Source organism: Colossoma macropomum, unplaced genomic scaffold (genome assembly GCF_904425465.1).
Source record: "Colossoma macropomum unplaced genomic scaffold, Colossoma_macropomum, whole genome shotgun sequence".
Classification (NCBI taxonomy): domain Eukaryota; kingdom Metazoa; phylum Chordata; class Actinopteri; order Characiformes; family Serrasalmidae; genus Colossoma; species Colossoma macropomum.
The window spans coordinates 38,556,060-38,565,831 of record NW_023494803.1 but is presented as its reverse complement, the minus strand read 5'-3'; positions in this window follow the sequence as shown (position 1 = coordinate 38,565,831).

Here is a 9,772-nt window from a genome sequence, read left to right as displayed (position 1 = left end):
TGACGTGGTGGATGTGTGTTAGTGTGTGTTGTGCTGGTACGAGTGGATCAGACACAGCAGTGCTGCTGGAGTTTTAAACACTGTGTCCACTCACTGTCCACTCTATTAGACACTCCTACCTTGTCAGTCCACCTTGTAGATGTAAAGTCAGAGACGATAGCTCATCAGCTGCTGCACAGTTTGTGTGGGTCATCCTCTAGTCCTTGATCAGTGGTCACAGGACGCTGCCCACAAGACGCTGTTGGCTGGATATTTTTGGTTCTCAGTCCAGCAGCGACTTTAAAAACTCCAGCAGCACTGCTGATCCACTCCAACCAGCGCAACACACACACAACTCACCACCAACATGTCAGTGTCACTGCAGTGCTGAGAATGATCCACTATCCAAATAGTACCTGCTCTGTGAGGGTCCATGGGGGTCCTGACCATTGAAGAACAGGGTAAAAGGGGGCTAACAAAGTATGCAGAGAAACAGATGGACTACAGTCTGTAACTGTAGAACTACAAAGTGCACCTATATAGTAAGTGAAGCTGATAAAAAGGACAATGAGTGTAGAAACAAGTCTGTACTTGGATGGAGAGAGAGAGAGAGAGAGAGAGAGAGAGAGAGAGAGAGAGAGAGAGAGAGAGAGAGAGAGAGTATGCAGTGTATAGCCAAAAAAGCTGTGCATTTTTCACTCTTTTTTAACTAGAATGGTGTCATTTATTCAGACACTTCTGTTTACTTATATATATTTGACAGAATTTTTTGCTGTTTGTTGTTAATTATGCATGACGTTTTTGATGTTCAGCATTCAGATTAGTTATTTAAGGCTGGTGATGGATACTCTGCTGAGAGGAAATACTAATCCTACCCTGCACAGCCCGAAGATCTATCACTGACTCCACACACATCTCCAAAGGGAGGCAATGTGGTCTAATAGCCTGGGAGGTAGGAGAGGAAATCAATTGCATGGAAATATGGGCGACGGTAATCTTCAGCTGAATAAGCCATAAATTAATCATTAGCCGAGCAAGATCAAGGGCATGGCTATGTTAATTAAACAGCAATCAGAGTAAACATTTTGTATCCGTGTGGCAGCATCATCACATGGACAGTGCACAAATGAGAACCTTTGTGAATTATTTGCATGCTTTGGCAGAAAATGCGTAAACATGGCCTAGAAATCCACCAAGCAGGCCCCCCTCCACATGTTTATCTGGTCATCTCCACTTTCTGGAGATGTATGGAAATAAGACTATTAGTAATCAGAGGTGGAAAAACCAAGGCTAGGCTAGCTCACACCTTTCAGGTGTTTAAACCATCTGTGAACCAAGAGTCTCAATCTGTCTCTTAGCTTCTTTTTAACTATAGTTTGAAGAGAAAACTGTCAAATCAATATTTAGGCAAAAACTGCACTTCATACCGAGAAAAACACTTTGATGAACATAAAAAACGAGGGCTGAAGATACTCAGCGCTGGCAAACAGCCATAGCTACTTACATACTTGAAAATCAAGCCTTATTCAGTACATTCCAATAAGAAGGCAAGATGTCCAAGCTTTTGATGGGCAGTATGCCTTATATAATCCTTTCCTCTTTCTCTGGGAAGGGCTATGCTGAAGCTGTGTTCCTTTTCAAGGTCTTTCTCATTGAAAAATACTGCAACACAGTAGAAAACCAATGCTTATATTGAAAAATATGCATAACTAACCATTACATATTAAAATCCATTCATTTATAATATGAAATAAATGCCATGCCAACAGAATACAAGTGGTAAGTTTTGTTTTTTTCTATAATAGTGATCAGATGTTCCAGTGCAGATGCACAATAACTGGAATTCCTTTATTTTATTGATACATAAATAAATTGTTTAAATGTAAAACAGTCATTCAGAGCGGTTTGGTGTGAAATGCTCTATTCTAGAGAAACGTACTGAGTCAGAATTGTTAACAGTGGTGTTGATAGGAACCAGACATCCACCTCTGAAAACTCCCTCACAGGAAGTTGTTATAGGACACGGTTGTGAATATGCCGCCCGTCTGAGAGTCTGAGATGTCTGAGTATTGAGATGTTCAATGCATTTTTAGATGCATTAAAGGGTCCATATCATGGAAAACTGAACACATGAAAGAAATTTTCCTCACTTTTTAGAAATAACAGTTTTAAAATCATTTTTGTGATGTCATGAATACCAATGCAGTCACATCTGTCCACCTGTTCAGCAGTTTAGCGCCACCCATTCATGCTGAAGTTTTAAGGAGTATTTTAGTCTGGACTGCTTTTTGAATAAGGCACCATACAGGGTAGCAACAAAAACAGCCTGGTCATGTAAAAATGGATGATGATTGTTTTCGGTAGATAAAACCACACAACTGCCATAAGTTGGCCTCGGGAGAAAAAAAACTAGTACAAGAAAAATGTAAAGGTACAGTCTTAGCAAAAAGGGTTCTAAATAGCGGATCCCTTTTTGGTGCTTCATACAACCATTTTTAAAAGGTTGTTTAAAGGACAACAGGTTCTCCATCATAAACAAGAATTATTTAACCACGTAATATATACCACACACATATATATTATATACACATGTACACACACACACATAGCTATATTTGTAATGTACACATGGTGACCCCTGGTTCCTATCACCACCACTGTAAATAAATCTCTACACTCTTAGCAAAAAGAGTTCTATATAGTACCAAAAATGGTTCTTTTGCTTGTAACAATAGTGGAATGGAACCCTTTTTGGTGCTATATAGAACCCTTTTCAAAAAAAGACTCATCTACAGCACACTCTCCATCAATCTGTAGAAACTGTCACAATGCAACAAACCCTATAATCATGCAAAGGGTTCTTTAAGTGTTCATGCTTCCTTATAGAACCATTTTCTTGACTTAAAAACCCTTGAAGAACCATTTGTTAAGAGTGTTCAATAAACCTTTTTTTATAACAGATGACTTCTTCTTCACACCTTATAAACTGAATTAGGTTAAAATTCAAGAATAAAATGGTGGAATTCCCCTTTAATGTTACACCATTAAAAATTGTTGGTTATTCAAGAGATCTTTAGTAAAGAAAATGGTGCTATATAGAAACATGAACACTCAAAGAATGCTTTGCATGATTGAAGGGTTCTTTTTCATCGTGAATGTGTTCTTCAGCTGGATGGAGTAGTTGGTTCTAGAACCTTTTTGGAAAGGCTTCTATAAAGCACTAAAATGGTTCTTCTGTTGTTACAGGTTTGATGTCGTAGCAATAGAAGAACTCTTTTTGGTGCTATATAGATCCCTTTTCAAAAAGGTTCTACATAGAACCATCTACTGCACATTCTGAAGAATCCTTTTACGATGCAAAGATCCCTTTAATTACGCAAAGGGTTCTGAGTGTTCACAGTTCTCCTGAAAAAGATTTTCTTTACAAAAAAAACCCCTTGAAGAACCATTTTTTTTTCAATAGTGTACGATGACCTAACACTGATAATTTATATTCAATATGTAAGTTCTCTCAGAAAGCCTGGCGTAAACGACATCGGGCTCATCCTCACTAATCACACCAGCCAATAGCAAACAAACATGTTTCTGTGTTGCAGAAGTGTAAAGTCTGGTAAAAGCAGCGGGGCAGCTGCAGAAAAGGGGAGCGGTGCTGCTTTGTTGACAGTCCTCCCCGGCCGTAAACACCGGAGCTGTGCTCAGTCTTAGCTGGTGATGAATGCGGTCACATCCACTTCACTAATGGAAAAAAGAATGACTATTCTAGACTGGAAAACATGCACACGCAGCCGCAACCGCACAGACCAGAAGCTATCAAATTAATTTCTGAAGCAGAACAGTTTAATTCTGAATCCTTTCTTCAGCGCTGACCCAGTGCCAATGTATTTTTAATCAAGACGAATGACCTTTTTTGCAGCCCCCTATGTGTTAGCCGCACTCCCTCCGATGAAATGCACGGCCTTCGTTTTTCAGCGTTCGCAAATGGAAACGGGCTGAGTGGATACATTCCTCTAAAAGAGCCGAAATGTTTTTACAAACATCTGAATGCTTTGCATGAATGTTTTTGCTGGAGTGCTGTACGGATATGGCACTGTTATTTATTGCCGATGCTGCTATTGTTGTTGTTGTTGTTGTTGCTGTATGAGCTTTTTTTTACAAGAGCCCTGGGCTCATCCAGCATAAGAGGTATCAACAGTGGCTTTCAAATCACATCCGTGTATTCGCTGACTACTTGTAGAAGGCTAATCCAACCAAAAGCCCCTCCGCTGTGCTGCGCCCGAGCTTGATTTTAAATCTCTTCCACTGCATAGGAAGATATGATCCTAAATGTTTTCAATATACTTACATATCACTATATTTTTCTAGACATTTCTGTTAGCTGTGGCAGACGGAATCAAAGAGAGTGAACTGCTTGAGTCTGAACAGCCACTGGCTGCTACACGGACACCGATGAGCACTTACTTTAACATCTACACTCTCAAAAAAGATGGTTCTTAAAGGGTTCTTTAGTAAAGAAAATGGTTCTATATAGAACCATTAACACTCAAAGAACCCTTTGCATGAATAAAGGGTTATTTGCATCATGAAAGGGTTCTTCAAATATATGGAGAATGTGCTTCAGATGGTTCTATACAGCACCAAAAAGGGTTCCGTTCCATTACTGTTACAAGCCAAAGAACACTTTTAGTGCTATATAGAACCATTTTCAAAAAGGTTCTATAGAGAACCATCTAAAGCACATTCTCTATCAATCTGAAAACCATTTCATGACGCAAAGAACCCTTTAAATCATGCATTCTTTGAGCGTTCACGGTTCTATATAGAACCATTTTCTTTATTAAAGAACGCCTGAAGAACCATCTTTTTGAGAGTGTAAAGTTATTATTCCCATTTATTTTCTATGCATTCAATTTACATTACATTGTAATTTGTATGTAATTACATGATTATGTAATAAACAGTTACATTATGATTACATTCCTAATTTCCAGTCTGTATGTATTTATTTATTTATTTATTTATTGCAATGTCAGAAATGACAAAACATGGAAAAAATTTAAAGAATGTTTTTTTTCTCCAAAATAATTCTAAATCTTTAAGATATTTCAATATTACTCTGTATTTTCAAAGATATTGTTGTTAGAGGTAGTCTATTCAGATGCACGGCCAAAGTATGTGCTACCTTACCCAAGACCTTTTGTATGGACACTGACGAGCACTGTCCTTAATGTCCAGAGCAGGGGTGCACAACTCCGGTTCTAGAGGGCCGGTGTCCAGTACACTTTGGTAGTTCCCCCACTCAAACACACCCACTAAACCTGGCAATGAATGGAAGAGTTGAATCAGTTAAATCACCAAACTATGCTGGACACTGGCCCTCAAGAACCGTTGTTTAAAGCTAGTATTTTCATTATTCTTTACATTCAATATACATTACATTGTTATTCATATGTAATTACATGATTACATTATTACTAGCATAGTTAATTACATAAACTATGCTTACATTTGATTTCCATTCTGCATCAACAAGTTTGAGGCTGCAATTTCAATTGCAAAATAGTGTTACAGACCAAGTATAAGTCATTTAGAAATCAAAACTTTTTAGTACTATTATATATATTTTTCAAACATGTCGTTGTTAGTTGTAGTCTAATCAGACAGAATAAAAAAAAAAAAATGACCTGCTTACATCCAAAAGGCCAAGATCTGTGCTAGCTTAGCCACTAGCTTTCACACAGACGGGCACATCTAGAGTTCTTATTCGCATTTTGAAACACATTCAGTTCACATTACATTGTTATTTATATGTAATTACATGATTCCATAATTAATTAGTTATTTACATGAATTGCACTTATATTCAATTTCCATTCTCTCAACAGGCTCATTTTCAACTCTCTTCCATTTATTTCACTGTCAAGGTATAATGAAACAAGCTTCAACATTAGCTGTTACACAAATTTAACTTAAAATCATCTCCTCTTCTACTGACAAACACAAATGCGATATATATATATATATATATATATATACATATATATATACTATATATATATATATATTGAATGCTTTCAAATTAGAAAGATATAATCTTTTCAAGATATTTTAGAGCCACAGTTCATTTTTCAAAGATTTATTGTTAGCTGTATTCTAAGCAGACAGAATGAAAGTGACCTGTTAGCATCTAAATGGCCAACATCTAAACAAGTGGGCTTTTGTATAAGCATTAGTGGGCACACATAAGCATTTTGAAGAAGTATAGAGTTGTCATTATCATTTCTGCCTTAAATTTAATTATATTACATTGTTATGCATATGTAATTACATGATTATACCATTAAATGACATAATGAATTACATCCAAAGACTGCATCTACATTTTCCAGCCAGGACTTTCAGTCTACACCGTCTCCCATTTCTTTCAATGCCACAAAATGAAAGGTTAGTCAAAGTCATATCATAAAATATGTTGTACTTCTGGCCTGGATTGAAAATTTAGAATCAGCACTTTCAGCAGAATTCATCTGCTTATTTCCATGAGAGTGAAATAAGATTAAACAAAATGCATCCTGCTGTATTTCGTTATTCTGCACCAGAGCTGAGACAGAGTACTCCTGTCAGTACAGCAGCACAGCAGTTTGGAAGCTCTCTGAACATATTTGTGAAACATCCCAGCCATTCTCTCTATACTCAACCTCCCACTTTGCTTTTTACACTCAGGAGAATAAGCAGAAAAGAGCCACCCTGCCTTTCAGACTGCCCCCCATTTGAGAGTTCATAAGGTGGCAAATTAGTAAGAAGGACAGGACAGGAAGGAGTAACCATATCTTGAAAGACATTACCTGTAAAGTAGGTTTGGCCTAAACAGCATCTTTCAGACTTCATTTATGTTTCCAGGTAAGTGTTCAAATATTTATTTTGGAAATGTAGTAATAAACCCTGATTTAAGTACAGGGGATTTTTCTAAGGAGATTAGATGTAAGATAATCTACTTTCATGGCATGAGAAAGATGAGAAATAAGTGGAATAAATTACAGGAGTTTCCAAAATGGAAGTTCAAAAAATGATTAAAAGCTACAGAGAAAATGGGGCTCCTAACAACCACCTGGAAGACCTGGTAGACACCAAAACTGCCCCCATCAGATAAATGAAAATCAAGCTGCTTCAGATCTGAAAACATCCCACAGGTGTCTCTGTCCATCCTTCCACTGTGAGAAGACGACTCAGCGCTGTGGGTCTGAAAGGATGTGTAGCTGTCAAGAAGAACCTCACTGAGAAAAGGAGACGGACACATCAAACAAAGAAGCTGAACAATGGACTGACCGCCCCAGAGTCCAGACCTCAACACCACTGACTTAGATTGTGAGAAACAGAAAGTGCAAAACCAACTTCTAAGACTGAACTTTAGAGGTGAGGAAAAACATCCCTCCAAATTTCTTTCAGAAACTGAAAGTGAGTCTCCTGAAAAGAAAGGAAGCTGTAATAAAGGTAAAGAGTGACTCACTATTACTGTTAAATATGTTTTGTATTTTTTTTTTACTGACACTAAAAATGAATAATGAAAAAAGTAATGGCTCTTCTGACTAGACATCAAGAAGAGGTCTCTGACTTTCGCACAGCACAGGATTCTATTTATGTACTTATTTATTGACAGTAAACACAAAATATTTCTTAATCACATTACAAAACCTCTTAAATGATGATTTCTATCACTAAAATTAACTCAGGCAGTTTGCACTGTAGTCCATGTAGTTACTGAATAAGAAATCTTAGAATTTAATAATTTGGGGGGGATTTTAAGGGGTTAAAGCTAAAGACAAACAAGGAAAGCTCTGTCCTGTAGTACTCTAAGTCAAACCTGAACACTGACTTTTTGAGCTTTTCCAGTCTTCTCTGGGGTCCAGACAGCTGTCTGGCCAGTCAGGATGAAAAAAAAGCCAGGAAATCACCTGTGAATCTTATAAGACTCACAAGTGGAAGTGGAGACACACTGGGTTTGTGAAAGGACACAGCTGGACTTCTGTCCAGAAACTCTTCACTTTCTCATTACCACTACAACGAACATGTGCTCCATGCGGTACCATAGCAAACTGATTAGCCTTGCTGTAAAAGATAAAGCTAGACTGCCTTATACAGTAGAACAACCTGGACAGTGCACTTTCAAGAGCCTCTGTCACTGAAAGGACAACAGTTTATTACAGGGCTGCTCTGTATGGACTAAATATTAGGATTACAACTATAACGCTACATGTTGCAACTGTGATACGCTTTGGGATATATTAAAACCAGTTACTCAATAATGTGACATAGTTTGAGACTAGACTGCATTACTTTGAGCACAGGAATGTACTGTGTTTTGGATTAAATGAGTACCTTAATTCACCAAAGCACCCAGAAACCCATCCGAGCGTTCATGTGGAACTAGGAGTGGTCAACACTGTGATTTATTACAGGGCTAATTTGTAGAGATAAGAGTTGTAACCTGCAAAGATAAATGGTGACTATTAGAGTTAGGCATTCAGTTCAGGCCATAAATGTCAAAACTTGGTCAAAAACGAAGAAAAAATTAACTTCACTGTAATGCTAATGGCTGCTAGCACATCTAAAGGATTTTAATAGTATGTTAACACTAAGCACGAACATTTTTGGCTATTCTAGATTTAAAATGCGCATTTGAAGCTTGTAAAAGACATTATGTGTTTCATTGTAACAGACACACTAATATTTCTTTTTCTCAGAAATATTTGTGCCTGAGGGTTCTTAGCCAGCTACTGATATTTTATTAAGTTCTCTGTAGTTTTTGGTTTTGTAACATTACAGAAAGATCAGAAAAGTGCTGGACAGGGAGCGATGGAGCAAAAACTAGGACATATTATCGCTGTTCAGAAAGCAAAATATATCTTTTTTTTCCCCACACCATTTGAACACAGCAGGTAATAAATGGACCAATAGAAATGTTCCAAAATGATTTAAAATCTCTTTATGTTAACTTACATTAAAATTGAAATTAAGACTTTTTTTGTCTTCTACTGTAAAGTTACTATTTTGAATATACATTTTTTGTTTTTACAGCACTGATATAACAAAACACTGGCCACTTCATTAAATCCAACTCCTTGTATCTACACTCACTGTCCATTTTATCAGCTCCACTTACCGTATAGAAGCACATTGTAGTTCTACACTTAAAGACTGTAGTCCGTCTGTTTTTGCATACTTTGTTACCCTGTTCTTCAAGGGTCAGGACCCCCATAGAGAAAGTACTGTTTGGGTAGTTGATCAGTCTCAGCACTGCAGTAACACTGATGTGGTGGTGGTGTGTTGGAGTGTGTTGCGCTGGTCTGAGTGGATCAGACACAGCAGTGCTGCTGGAGTTTTTAGACACTGTGTCCACTCACTGTCCACTCTATTAGACACTCCTACCTTGTCAGTCCACCTTGTAGATGTAAAGTCAGAGACGATAGCTCATCTGCTGCTGCACAGTGTGTTGGTCATCCTCTAGTCCTTCATCAGTGGTCACAGGACGCTGCCCACAGGACGCTGTTGGTTGGATATTTTTGGTTGGTGGACTATTCATAGTCCAGCAGTGACACTGAGGTGTTTAAAATCTCCAGCAGCACTGCTGTGTCTGATCCACTCAGACCAGCGCAACACACACTAACACACCGTCAGTGTTACTGCAGTGCTGAGAATGATCCACCACCCAAATAAGGGGACAGTTTTGGTGTCTACCAGGTCTTCCAGGTGGTTGTTAGGAGTCTCATTTTCTCTGTAGCTTTTTTCACATATTTTA